This window comes from Cannabis sativa, chromosome X (genome assembly GCF_029168945.1).
Source record: "Cannabis sativa cultivar Pink pepper isolate KNU-18-1 chromosome X, ASM2916894v1, whole genome shotgun sequence".
NCBI lineage: Eukaryota > Viridiplantae > Streptophyta > Magnoliopsida > Rosales > Cannabaceae > Cannabis > Cannabis sativa.
The window spans coordinates 1,220,578-1,231,205 of NC_083610.1; positions in this window are offsets into that span (position 1 = coordinate 1,220,578).

Consider the following 10,628-nt stretch of genomic DNA (forward strand, 5'->3'; position numbering starts at 1 on the left):
TGTGTAAGTGGCTATTCGCTGGCATCTGTCACACCTTTTTGCAAATGCGAGGGCATCTTGTCGCAATGTTGGCCAGTAATACCCTTGCCGCATAATTTTTAAGGCAAGGGAATTACCTCCAGTATGATTGCCGCAGATTCCCTCGTGTACTTCACGCAGTATGTAACCGCAGTCTTCTCCACTGATACATTTGAGAAGTGGTTGACTAAAACTTCTGCGATACAAGCTCTGGTCATATATCACATAGCGGGCGGCTCGTTGTCGCAATTTCCTTGCTTCTATTTTATCATTAGGTAAGAGCCCCTTGTCAAGGTATGCGAGGATAGGAGTCATCCAGGTAATCTCCTGAACGTCATCGATCTCCATGATTGTTTCTCGATCTATGGTTGGATGAGACAATACGTCTACCGGAATTACATCGAGTAATTCGGCTTCTCTAGTGGAGGCCAGTCGGGCCAAGGCGTCTGCATGGGCGTTTTGAGTACGCGGTACTCGAGACACAACTACATGTTTGAACTTCTGCATGATTTCGCGAACGATGGCTAAGTATTTAACCAATCTTCCGCCTCTCGCTAGGTATTCTCCACTTACTTGACATACCACGATTTGAGAGTCGCTAAATGCTTGTAGGTATTCGACTTTCATCTCGAGAGCCAATTTCAGACCTGCGATTAAAGCCTCATATTCGGCTTCATTGTTAGATGCAGAGAATTCGAAACGTAGAGCAGCGTGTACCTTGAAATTATTGGGACTGATTAACAATATCCCACTGCCAGAACCTTCATTATTTGAGGCCCCATCAACATACAATGTCCATACCTCTTTGTCTATCATGGCGATGTCATTTCCACCCTCTACAACCGCTACCTCTGTGCTCGGGAACTCAAGTATAAAATCTGCTAGGGCTTGCCCCTTGATCGCGGTTCTTGGTTTATACTTGATGTCGAACTGGCTCAACTCCATAGCCCACTTTAATAATCTTCCCGATGCCTCTGGCTTTGCCAAGACCTGTCTTAAGGGGAAGTTTGTCAAAACTTCAATGCTGTGAGCCTGGAAATAAGGTGGCAATTTTCTTGAGGATATTATCAAGGCAAAAGCTAGTTTCTCCATCTGAGGGTAACGCGTCTCGGCGTCCAATAATCGCTTACTGACGTAGTACACCGGGTGCTGACGTCCTTGGTCCTCGCGAATAAGTACTGAACTGATCGCATACTCGGAGACTGCTAAATAAATAGACAAAACCTCTCCGGGCAACGGTTTTGATAGAATTGGAGGTTGCCCCAGATGCGTTTTTAACGCTTGAAAAGCCTGCTCGCATTTCTCATCCCATTGAAACCTCTTGTTACCCTTCAGGATCTGAAAAAACTCTTTACACTTGTCAGAGGATCTGGATATGAAGCGGTTTAAGGCCGCGACTTTTCCTGTGAGGCTCTGAACCTCCTTTGGCTTAGTCGGAGACGGCATTTCTACCAACGCTCTAATCTTCGCAGGATTGGCTTCTATTCCTCGCTGATTTACCATAAAACCGAGGAATTTTCCGGAACCCACCCCAAAGACGCATTTTAAGGGGTTTAGACGCATCTTATATCGTCGCAATATGTCGAACATGTCCTGCAAGTGTGTGATATGATCCTCCGCATGTTGCGACTTTACGAGCATATCGTCAACATATACCTCCATTGTCTTTCCAATCAGGTCTGCGAACATCATATTCACTAGCCTTTGGTAAGTCGCACCTGCGTTTATTAAACCAAAAGGCATGACCTTGTAACAGTATAATCCTCGATCAGTAATGAACGAGGTATGTTCTGATGCGGTTCGTACATCGGGATTTGATTGTATCCCGAGTATGCATCCATGAAGCTTAAAAGTGCGTGTCTCGCGGTGGCATCGACAAGCTGGTCGATGCTAGGAAGAGGAAAGCTGTCTTTGGGACAGGCTTTGTTCAAATCTGTAAAGTCAACGCATGTACGCCATGAGCCATTGGGCTTTGGCACGAGTACCGGATTGGCTAACCAGTCGGGGTAAGATGACTCCCGTATAAAGCCGCAGGCAAGGAGGCGGTCAACTTCTTCCTTCAGCGCTTGGTACCTCGCGGGGTCCATTTTGCGGCGCTTTTGTCGGACACCTCGCACTTCGGGGTCAATGTTCAAGCGATGACACATGACCTGTGGAGATATCCCGACCATATCTGAATGTTTCCAGGCAAAGATATCAAGATTTTGTTTCAGAAAAGTTGTTAATTGTTCTCGCATCTGTATGTTTAATCTAGAACCAATTTTTAAAACCTTGTTATTATCTACAGGATCTATAGGTACCTCGATTGTGTCTTCCGCGGCTTGGGCTGCGGCGGTGTGATCAAGGATTCTCGGATCCAAGTCTGGTTTGTCTATGTGCGGTACCTCCTCGATCCTGAGGATCTCCTGGCGAGGTGGTGGTGCGTCCAAAAGGTGGATAACATTCACTGTCCTTTTTTCTGCGAGCTTGACAGCTGCATTGTAACATTCTCGAGAGTCAGATTGGACTCCCCTCACTGATCCTACTCCAGAGGGAGTAGGGAACTTCATTGTTAGATGATAGATCGAAGTTACGATCTTCATCTCCTTCAGAATCGGCCGTCCAATTACGGCGTTATATGCTGAGTATTGATCGATTACTGCGAAGTCGGCCATCGACTTGGCAGTTATTGGGGCAGTTCCCAAAGTGATTGGGAGTTTGATCATCCCTTTGATAGCTATGACATCTCCTGTGAAACCATAGATGCTCGATGTCATTGGCCGCAAATCTTTTTCTTGTAGCCCCATTTGCTTGAAGGCTTGGAAGTTCAGTAAATTCACCGAACTTCCATTGTCGACCAGTATGCGATGGACGTTGTCTCCACCTATATTGGCGACTATCACAAGCGCGTCAGAATGCGGGTGGTGGACCCATCTTGCATCGCTCTCCATAAAGACAATGTCCTCGCATTCTCTTTTGAAGAGCTTCTCTGGTCGTTCACCAAGATTGTTCACATTGGTAAGCGGCTTCTCTTTGGCTTCTCTGGCATATCGTTCTTGTGATTTGCGAGAGTCGCCTGCGATGTGTGGTCCTCCGATTATAGTCAGGATATTGCGAGGTGTTCTGGAGCCACTCGCATTCTGGTTTTCTCCTTTGTCATCCGCTCGGGGGTGACTTTCCTCGCTCCTTTTATACTTGTCGAATTTTCCCCTTCTGATCAATTCTTCAATTTCGTCCTGCAAGACCCAACACTCAAGGGTAGTGTGACCGATATCCTTGTGGTACTTACAGAACTTTTTGGGGTCTCTTCGGTCGCGATTTCCCCTGATGGGGGGCGGCTTCTTGAAGACGCCGTTCCTTTCCTCAACCGCATAGATGTGGTCTCGAGGTACGGCAAGTTCGGTATAGTTGACGAAGCGAGGTCCTCCTTTTCTTTTGGGTGAGGACTCCTTTTTTGGAGGCGACTTAGCCAACTTCGGGCTCCGCGGTTTGCGTGGGCTGCGTCTTCTGGGGCTTCGGCCCCGGGAATTCTTTCCTCGCGGACTGCGGGACCGCGACCGCGGTATGGGCGATCGCCGCTTGTTCTTGCCCTTCTCCAATTCCGCCAAGGAGTTCTCGATTCTCTTATGAGGTTCGGCCATGGCGAAGAATTCTACCAAGGATTCTGGCCTTCGAGCCTGTAGCTCTTTCCAAAAGTCGGTTCTTGGCAAGACACCTGTTATTAACATGCAAACAAGCGAAGACTCGGGGGCCTTCTCAACTTTTGTTACTTCAGCGTTAAAACGCTTGAAATAATTCTGCAAAGACTCACCAGGTTCTTGCTTGATGTTCGCCAAAGTCGTATAGGGTGGCCTATACGTCATCGTGGCCTGGAAATGTGTGAGAAATAGATCGACGAAGTTCTCCCACGTCGATATCGATGCCTCTGGTAATTGGGTGAACCAATCATGGGCATTCTCCTCGAGTGTGGCCGCGAGAATGCGACACTTCGCGAGTTGCGGCACCTGGTCCACTTCCATTATGGTGTTAAATTTTTCTAGGTAGTCTAACGGGTTAGAAGTACCTTTATATTTGAGGGATTCGGATAAACGGAACCCCTTTGGAAGTTGGGCCTGCCGTACTTCTGCGGTAAAAGGCGAGGTGCCGTGCAGCTTGTATATGGGCTTACGCTGCTGCTCGAGCATCTTCAAAGCTTGCAGAAGCATACTTTGGTCGATTCCTCCTGTCGCAGGAGGTGGAGTTGCTACAACAGTGGGGCTCGCAGCCACTGCGGCAAGGTCCGAAGGGATATTAATCCCAGTGGTCGCGATCGGCGCGATGGGCGGGTTGTTAACTGTGTTGACACCCTGATCGCCCGTATGGGGATCATGGAGCGTCTCCGTGTTATGCGGGCCGCGGGAGCGCGCCCTAAAGACTGCATTGAGATGATCACGCAGATCACCTCGGTGTACACGGTAGCGTCCTCCTTGCTGTGTTTGCACAGAGCCAGACCTCGTATACCTGCTTGGAGCACGGTCATGCGAGGATGAAGAGGCTGACTCTGCGTCGTTATCTCGAGGGTGACGACTGCGAGGGTTGCGGCGCTCAGGATCCTCGTCGGTTTGTGCGCTCTGGTTAGGCAACCTTGCGTATTGGTCTCTTGACGTCGGGTGATTCAAGTCCAAGATTTCAGGATCAGTTCTTCGTTCCCTGCGTGCATGGTTAGTTTGACGTCGAGAAACTGTTACCTGAGGGTTTTCGTTACGAACGGCAGGGACCCGAGGAGGGCGTCGAGCTCGGCTCTGTCCATCCACCTCGGCTTGTAGTGCTCGCAGCTGATCCTGGATTGCGGCGTATTGATCAGTCGTGAGCTGGACCACTCCTTCGGACACGACCGCCGGGGTGACAGGGGGAAAATGCATGGTTGCTGGTGGTGTGGACGTGCCTCCGACTTGAGGACCAGTTGTTTCTGGAAATAGGTTGAGTGGTCTGATGTTGCTCCTTCCTACCCCGCCGTTGATGACGTCTACAGGTGGCACTCCGGATCCAGGCAATGGTACGCTCATCGTTCCAATGTTGATGGATTCATTGTTAGCTCCGTTAGCGTGATTTCCAGCCATGTTGAGTGATGTTCTTTGAGGTGAATAGAATCTTACAGTCGAATTCCCACAGACGGCGCCAAATGTTGTTACTGATATTTCGCAACACCAAAAAGTACAATTTAACTGGTAAAAGAGAGAATTATTTGAGAGATGACAAATGCGAGTATTCAACCTAGAATGGCGAGTACTCGAATAGGAATGCGAGAGTAAAACAACAAAGCTGGAAAAATAAATGAGACGGTGAATTATAGTGGTTCAGTCAGATTTTGTTCTGCTTAGTCCACTGTAGCAAGGGATTCGTAGGTGCATTTTCACGGTGGATCACCCCTTTATATACAAAGCAGGTGCCCAATCGGTTACATGAGGATCACATTTATTGTTAATCCATTATTTACACATTGAATTGCAATGACTAAACTCAAACAACGTTAACATTAATAAATGTATGACAGTTACTGAATTCATCAACGTATGCGTCTTTCGCATCTGCGAGTTGACCGTTCATGTTCCGTCTGTTGAGCTCGTAGGATCGCACGTACGTTTGGGACGTCTGCGTCCTTAAGTAATCGCCCGTTATAGACGTCGCATGTTAAAACTGGTAATATCTGGACATGCGAACTTATATTGGTCTGTTAGGGCTGTTGGGTCGCTGGGACCAAAATTGTCTCATAGGGCATCGGTCTCCATACTCGTCGCGGAGGTATAGAGGAAGACACTCGCACATGTTCTGACACATGCGAGTTGGGTCTACCCTGCATGATGAGGATTATGGTTATGCGGTGTGAATTAAATCGCACCCGCAATATCTCGCTGGTTTTATCCTGGGCGAGGTCTAAACTTCGAGAAGGCTCTCACGGACATTTCAGCTTTTATTGGGAATTTGAATACACGTGTCCTTTTAACGAGGAGTCTGGTCTCGAGTTTCTAGGTGAGAGAAATCTCACTATAACAATAAGTATATAAATGCATTTAATATATCCTAGTCTTACAAGAATCATAGTAATATAAAATAAAATTTAAGTTTAAGTAGAGTTATAAAATAATGTTAAAAAAACATACTATCTAAAAGACTATAACATTTTTTTTTAAAATAAAAGAGCAGTAAGATAAGTGTCACATTTATTTTAAATGAGATTTAATTTATTAAATATATCTGTCACTTCACTTCATTTATAATTTGTTTTATTATTATATTATGTTGTGATGCTCATTTACGCGTATAAAATATTATTTTTAAATATAATAAATGGGATTAGTCTCCAAATTGGACAACGTTTGTCTTCCTTGCTCACTTCATTTCACATTATAATAATCTTAAAAAATTGTAAGTACTATGAATGTGCACGAAGAGCAGAAAATTAGTGAGGAGTGCTCTTCACTTATTTTTTATCGAGGATAAGACGAAGAATCCCCTAATAGAAACAGGAACGGGGCGAAAAACTCTCTAATAAAAATTTAAATATATAAAAATATTAAATTACATAAAAATTAAAATATGATATGTTGACCGAGGTTTTCGGCAACTGTTAAAATATAATTCTAATAATGAGCTGTAAGAAAGTGAGATGAAGACTTTTTACGTGGTTGGGGCGTTAATGAGCCTTAGTCCACGAGCCACTGCTATTAATGGATGTATTTAATACAGATTCTACACTTGAGAGAATGTTTTTCTCTTAAATACAGAGAATGTTCTTGGTGAGTTTTTTTTCTCTTCTTGCTCTTTTGCAACCAAGATTCTCCGACCCCATTAAATGAGCTTTGAGGGGGTATTTATAGTGTTTTGGTGGGATGATCCCTAGAATTGTTCTTACACATGTGTCTGTAAGTATCCATAAAGTTGGGCATTTCCGATGAATATACCATGGGTGATGCATGGTCAAATCCCTAGGTGCTGTAGGGCTTTTATGGAGAATGTCCTTTTTGTCTTATGATTGACGTGACTCTTCGCAGAATAGCCGTCGCTAGACTTAAATGATCATTACTGTAGCGCTGCTGTTTGGGGGTTGTGCCGTCAGACTTTATTGCGTGTTACAGTCCCAACACGCTTCCTCCCATGCAGCATTAAATGCGACTTGATTTCTCGGGAGAGACCTGACACATCCCGGAGGGCCTTCACGCTATACTAGCTTCCGGGAGTAACTTATACTCTGGGTGTCTCCTCCGGGACCCATGTTAATAGCGCTTCCTGGTGGCATAAAAAGACTTAGCAAATCTTTCCAAGTTATCTGATCCACGTGTCCCCTCTTGACTGGTCCACGTATTTTGGGCGAATTCTTGAGCAACATTTACCCCCCAAGTCTTGTTTACTTAGTAAAAATAAACCAAGGCTTGATCAAGTGTTTCCGGTTGACCCCTCGTTTCCCTAGCTCGAGCCTCGAGCGCGTGGGGGCACATTAAATGATGACATTTAATGCAGCAATATGTTTGTTTGCAGGAATGTTTCCAGCCGCCTCCTCGGTCTTCTGATATGACTTGGGAGCGCGTGAAGGTGTGTCTAATAATGGCATTAAATGCGACGATTCACTTTTGCAGAGGTCGATTCGTTTCACGCCCCATGATTGATGCGGCGCATTGATGGTGTCAGACGGATACTCAAACGTTTCCACCGCCTTAATGGTAGATTGATCTGGTCCGTTGATTTATTGGGAATTCGAATCGCGCGTTTCCCCCACCGTACGATTGGTTGGTGAAGACGCCTGTTCCTCATGCACTTTTGCCTATAAAAGCCACCACCTTTCCTTCATTTCGGTTACTTTCCATTCCTTGCCATTTCTGCTCGAATTTCTCAGAGAGAAAATTCTTCAAAGTAGCACAAACTGCTTCAACACTTAAACACTTCTTTTAATTTTCCAGTGTTCGGTTTTGCCAGTGCCTCTCAACTCTCATTCAACCATACTCAGTACCCCCAGTTCAACAACCAACTGTAAGTTTCTTGCATCTTTAAGTAATGACATGCTTACATTTACTTTGTTTGTTTTCTGGGTTCGCACTTAGAGACTTTTGAGTTCTTCGAGTTATGCTTTATGTTTACTGTGTTAGTTGTAGAGTCGCCATTGTCATGCCTCTGTCATAGGCATACAGCTTTGCTTGAAGGAGGCCATGTGTTCTTCGTTTAGCAGTTGCTTAGGGCATAGGAAGGCTTTTCTCTTTTCTTTTTCTTTTTGCAAAACCACTTTTCTGCGATTTTACTGCACCCGACACTTGTTCAGGGATTCTCTCCTGAGTTTCCCAGGTGACACGTGTCCGGAGGGGGCCTCTTTCCAGCGGTTAGGGGACCCCCACTCCCTTTTTCTTGATTTAGGGTTTGGTATGGGGCCTAACTGCTGGGTTTTTTCTTTTTGTTTTTCTCAGAACATAAAATGTCTGCTTCTGGCTCGAAATCTTCGAAGAAGAAAGGGAAAAACATAGCCACCCTGGAGGAGGTTTCTCTGGGACCTGTTGCCCAGGAAGGGTACAAGTCCCGCGCCACTGGTTGGGAAGCTTGACCTGCCCTTTGGGTCAGGATATTTTACTTAGCTTGACCTGCCCTTTGGGTCAGGATATTTTACTTAGATTGTTTTTGTTTGTCCGTGCGGTATACCCTAGTACCCCCCTGAGTGGCATAGAAACTTTGTTTTTAAGGCACTCAGTTTTATTTAATATAAAGGAGGCATACATTTGGACGGTACAAACCCTTTGAACAAAATCTAAGTTTAATTCGCTACTGGTAATACTTTCTGAGGTGATCGGCGTTCCAGGCTCTTGGGACAGTAGTTCCGTCCATTCTTTTCAGTTTGTAAGTGCCAGAACCGATCTCGTCCTCGATTTCATATGGTCCTTCCCAATTTGGTCCAAGTACCCCCACTCCGGGTTCTTGGGTGGCTGGGAAAACCCTTCTTAGGACCATATCCCCAATAGCGATTTTCTGTTTTTAACCTTGGAGTTAAAATACTTGGTCACCTTCTTTTGATAAGCGGCCATCCGTATTTGGGACTCATCCCGGAGTTCTTCGACTTGATCCGCAGCTTCTTGGAGCGGGGCTCGATTGGTGGCGGATCGTAAGTCGTCCTCTGTGGGATGGGAATAATGTTTCCACGGGACCATTGCTTCACAACCGTACGCCATTGAGAACGGCGAGTGGCGGTTGTGGTTACGGGGGTCGTCCGGTAGGCCCACAATACTCTTGGCAATTCTTCGAGTAGGTTATTTTTACGGGCCACAGCTTCTTTTTCAAGGTGACCTTTAGGATTTTATTGATTGCTTCCGCTGGCCGTTTGTCCGAGGCCGCTACCGCGGAGAAGCTTTTCACTACTCCGTGTTGGTTGCGAAGTCGATAAATTCCTCGCAATCAAATTGCTTTCCATTGTCTGAGACTATCTTGTGAGGCAAGCCGTATCGACACACTATGTTTTTGATAACAAAGTCCAACACCTTCTTAGCGGTTATTGTCTTCATAGGCTCAGCCTCTGTCCACTTGGTGAAGTAGTCCACTGCTACTATTGCATACTTTACTCCTCCTTTTCCCGTAGGTAGAGACCCGATGAGATCTATGCCCCAGACCGCGAAGGGCCAGGGGCTGGTCATCAGAGTGATCTCATTTGGAGGAGCTCTCGGTATGTTCGCGTACCTTTGGCACGAGTCACACTTTTGGACATAGTCTATACAATCTTTTTTCATTGTTGGCCGAAGTATCCACTGCCTCAATATTTTCTTTGAGAGGCCGGGTCCTCCCGTATGATCTCCACAACCCTTCATGGACCTCCGGCATGATTTGTCTAGCTTCGTGGTCCGATACACACCTTAAATAAGGCATGCCGAGTCCTCTCGGTAGAGAATTTGATCCATCATTACATAACGATGAGCCTGATACTGAATCTTTCGAGACAGTGCCCTCTCTTGGGACAACTCACCTGTGGTTATGTATTTTATGATGGGGACCATCCAGCTGGGTTCTTGCCCAACCGTTTGTGTGGTCTCTTTTATTTTGATGCTTGGCTCTGCCAAACGTTCCACTGGTACTACCCCCAGCTCTTCGATTTCGCTGTCCGAGGCTAACTTAGCCAGACAGTCCGCGTGAGCGTTCTTTTCTCGGGGGATTCTTTCTATTTTATAGTCCGTGAGCTCGTGGAGCAGTTCTCGGACTATTGTTACGTACGCGGCCATCCTCTCGCCGCGAGTTTGGTATTCTCCGGAAACTTGGTTTACGACCACTCGAGAATCGCCGTAGACTTCCACCCTCTTGGCTCCTACTGCCTTTAGCCAATTTTAGCCCTGCTATCAGGGCCTCATATTCGGCTTCATTATTCGAAGCTGTGAAGTTGAATCGGAGTGCTGCCTGGAGCCGCAACCCAGTAGGTGATATCATAGCCACTCCGGCTCCTGAACCGTTTTCATTAGAAGCTCCATCCACAAATACTCTCCAAGTGGGGATGGGTGGCTCCGGTGTATTGGCTGTTGCCTCGGCTTCATTACATTCGGTGATGAAGTCCGCCAAGGCTTGGCCTTTTATGGAAATCCGGGGCACGTAATGTAAGTCGAACTGACTCAGTTCCATTGCCCATTTGAGGAGTC